The following is a 3648-nucleotide window of genomic DNA, read 5'->3' as shown; positions in this document are numbered from 1 at the left end:
CCCCGCGCTGGGCTGCACGTGTTGGCGGCGGGGCGCACTGGCCACGGGGTCGGGGAGGGGCTGCTTTTCCCCACGCTCAGCACCAGCTGCTTCCCTGCCAGTGAGCGCGGGGTCAGGGCTGCATGCTGCCCCCTGCCTGTACCACGGGGCTGGGGGGCACTGGGAGTGAGCAGGTGCAGGAGTGAGGGGCCCACACTAGTGTCCCGGAGCCAGGGCCAGCAGGGCCCAGAGAGGTGGCAGGGGTACGGCCAGCAGAGGCTCTATGGAGACGGGCCAGCTCCCCCCTCTCCCTGCTGATGCAGCCCAGCCCAGCTCCACAGCCCCTGCCAACCTGCACCCCGCTCTGGGCCCCACCGGTGCTGGCCCTGGGACATTGGTCCCAAGATGGTGACCAGGGGGCAGGGCACCTGTCAAGGGGCAGGGCTACCCACGCGGCCCTTGACAGCTTGCCATAACTGCGTAAGCAGCCCTTTGCCTGAAATAATTGCCCACCCCTGCAGTATATCGATTCCTCCTTCCCCCAAGAAGAGGGGAATATTTAACAAGCTTCAGAAAACTGGGGGAATTTTCCAAGGTTTATGAAGCTTGTTAAATATTAATACTAGTTGTTCAGAAAGCTCCTCAGCTTATTCTTTTAAGACTTTTGGATATAGGTGAGCTGGCTCTGATGTTTAATTTTAGCAGTTGCTGCCTCATATCCTGCTTTGTTACAAATGGTAAAGTGTGCGAGGCACAACACAGTGGGAGATGGCAAATTGCCCATTCACCGCAGCACAGCGGTATGTGGTGGGGTTAGTAACACCAGAGTTTCTACCTGCCACCCACTCCAGCCCCTTCCCAAGAGCCTGGCAGGCCCAGATCCTAAAGAAGTTGAGGAAAGTGAACCCAGAGGCTTTGCAGGAGAGGCTCAGAGAGTCTCCAGGCTTCCCCACGGCCCCTCCAGGCTTCCCCACGGCCCCCCCAGGCTTCCCCACGGCCCCTCCAGACTCCACCAGCTGCCCCCAGGGCTGGGCACCGGGGAAGAAAAGAGCACGATTTAGGATCCAGTCCCTGCTGGCCTGTGCGAAAGCCCATGGAGCCAAGAGGATATTCCCTGCTGATGTCCATTGACCTTTGTCACAGGTGAGGATTTGGTCATTCCCTGGGATCTGTGCATGGAGCTGTGGGATGCGGCAGGGGGCGTGGGGACTCACCTGGCAGGACAGGGAGAAGGAAGAGGAGAGATTCCCTGGATGGCTTGGTGCTGGGCTGCAGGGATGGCAAGACCCCTGCTCACCCCATCCCTGCACAACCAGAAGGCATCAGCATTTGAGGCCTCAGAAGCACTGGATGTGCATCTCCCCCCTTCCCCTGGTCTCTCTTCCCACCCCACATAGAGCCTTGCTGTGACTCCAGCCCTCCAGCACCATCTCTTGGAAGGGGAGGAGCAGGGGTTCCAGTGCATTGGAGGGCTGGGCCAGAGAGGCTGAGTGCGAGTCCTCCACTTGGGGTCCTGTTTGTGCAGTCTCCACAAGGACACTTGCTGCTCATTAGATGCACCCTTCCTGCTCCTTCCCCTTCCTCTCAGTCCATTCTGTCTCTGCTCTACAGAGGTGGAATCCAAGTCACAGGTGCTGCTGATTCCAGGGCTTGGGGATCAAAATCCCAGGGAGTTTTCTTTGAACCTTAAGAAATGGCAAATAGAGACAGAGACCAGGAAACCTGACTTCTTCCACTGGGCAGGGGCAGGGATTTGAAAGACTCTAGATGCAGTTTGGGTATAGGAGCCCACTTCGCTGGGAGCTGAGTCTTGGTGCTGGGGCTCTCAATTCTCCTAGAGAAGCTGGATGTGGCAATGCCATGGGTTGAAGAGGGAGCTTGATGCAAAGGATCTTACACTCAAGTGGTGTGCCTTAGGCAGATGAGGATGTTTAGACACTCAGGGTTTGGTCTTCCATCACCAAGGTGACCAGTAGCTGCAGGGTGACCTGGAAACCTGTATTCACTTTCAGGGGGGATTTGAATTGCTTTCAGTATGGCTCTCCTCACTTTATAATGTGTGCAGTAGTACATAGCCATGTTGGTCAGCTCCTGGCTGCTGAGCTGCAGATGCAATGTAATGCTGGAGGTGTCCATGCTGACAGTGATGCATCCCTGGAAAGCTGTATACTTCCAGAAGGGGGACAAATATTGCCCATATGCTCTTAAGTCTGTTTCTGGAGGCTACCCACTTTGTCATGGGGCTTTACGTTTCTGCCAGTGAGGGAGAAAATGCAACATATTAAATATAACTGGTGCATTTCTTACTTGAAATTCATTTGAGTGTTGCCTGTTTTTTCATGCAAGGGAGAAAAACCATAGTGAACACACCTTAGAGACAAGGGAGAGAGTGTGTGCATTCCCTGGTAGGAGAGGTTTGGGGGATGAGGAGAGGCTGGGAGGGGAGAGGAAGGGAGGTGGGGATGTGTATGAGGATAGACATGCTGGTCCATCACAATTCTTCACAACATCTCATACAACTTTGCTGTTAGTTTACAATTCCCGATCCCTTCTTAGGGCAGCAGTGAGAGTGGGACTGTCTTAGACAAGGAGGATGGGGGTTCTGCTGGGGGCAGCCAAGATGGCCAAAACTTCCACTGAAGTCTGCAGAGAGAATTTCTTAGAGATGTATACAGGGCTTAGAAGCTTCCCCCAGAGAGTCCCTGGCAGGGACTCAAGGGTACCTATACATGTGCAGGGAGGCTGCAGTTAGTTAGTGTCCCTGCTGCCATTTTTCAGCGTGGGAACGCTGATACATGTGACGCTCCAGGGCTTTAATTAGAGCGGCTCTAAAACTGCCCCCCCTCCCCCCCAACTCCCAGAGCATGTGTATAAACACCCTAAGTGACTCTAACCCCACAACATTTGGGTGATGAAGGAGGACAGGTGTAGTGTAGCTGTAAAACTAGGGACATTTATTTGAATAGCCAGGGCAACCCATTCCTCACTGACCCATTTATACTGTGGGTTTTGGTGTCACCCATTTCCCCACTCAGAGCCCTCATTCCACACACTAAATGGTCAAACCACCTTCTCAAACAGTCAGGCTTCTCCACCTGCTCCCCCCAGGCCACAGGAAGATGGATCTGAAAAGAAGAAGGGATCTGGGTATCTTGGAGCCAAACTGCCATTGAATTGCAAATGCAATGAAAAAAATGAAATGAAATGCAAAGTGCTGCACCTAGGGAGGAAAAATGTCCAGCACACCTACGGCCTAGGGAATGACCTGCTGGGTGGCACGGAAGTGGAAAGGGATCTTGGAGTCCTAGTGGACTCCAAGATGAACATGAGTCGGCAGTGTGATGAAGCCATCAGAAAAGCCAACGGCACTTTATCGTGCATCAGCAGATGCATGATGAATAGGTCCAAGGAAGTGATACTTCCCCTCTATCGGGCGCTGGTCAGACCACAGCTGGAGTACTGCGTGCAATTCTGGGTGCTGCAATTCAAGAGGGATGCAGATAACCTGGAGAGGGTCCAGAGAAGGGCCACGTGTATGGTTAAGGGCCTGCAGACCAAGCCCTACGAGGAGAGACTAGAGAAACTGGACCTTTTCAGCCTCCGCAAGAGAAGGTTGAGAGGCGACCTTGTGGCTGCCTATAAGTTCACCACGGGGGCACAGAAGGGAAT

At 53.9% G+C, this 3648-nt stretch overlaps 1 pseudogene; it reads right to left on the bottom strand.

Annotated features, from left to right (window-relative positions):
* Positions 1 to 3648, bottom strand: part of LOC106722828 — an 18177-nt pseudogene that overhangs the window by 13656 nt on the left and 873 nt on the right.

This window comes from Alligator sinensis, unplaced genomic scaffold (genome assembly GCF_000455745.1).
Source record: "Alligator sinensis unplaced genomic scaffold, ASM45574v1 scaffold295_1, whole genome shotgun sequence".
Taxonomy (NCBI): domain Eukaryota; kingdom Metazoa; phylum Chordata; order Crocodylia; family Alligatoridae; genus Alligator; species Alligator sinensis.
The sequence above is the reverse complement of the archived record's forward strand: the minus strand, read 5'-3'. Positions and strand labels throughout refer to the sequence as shown.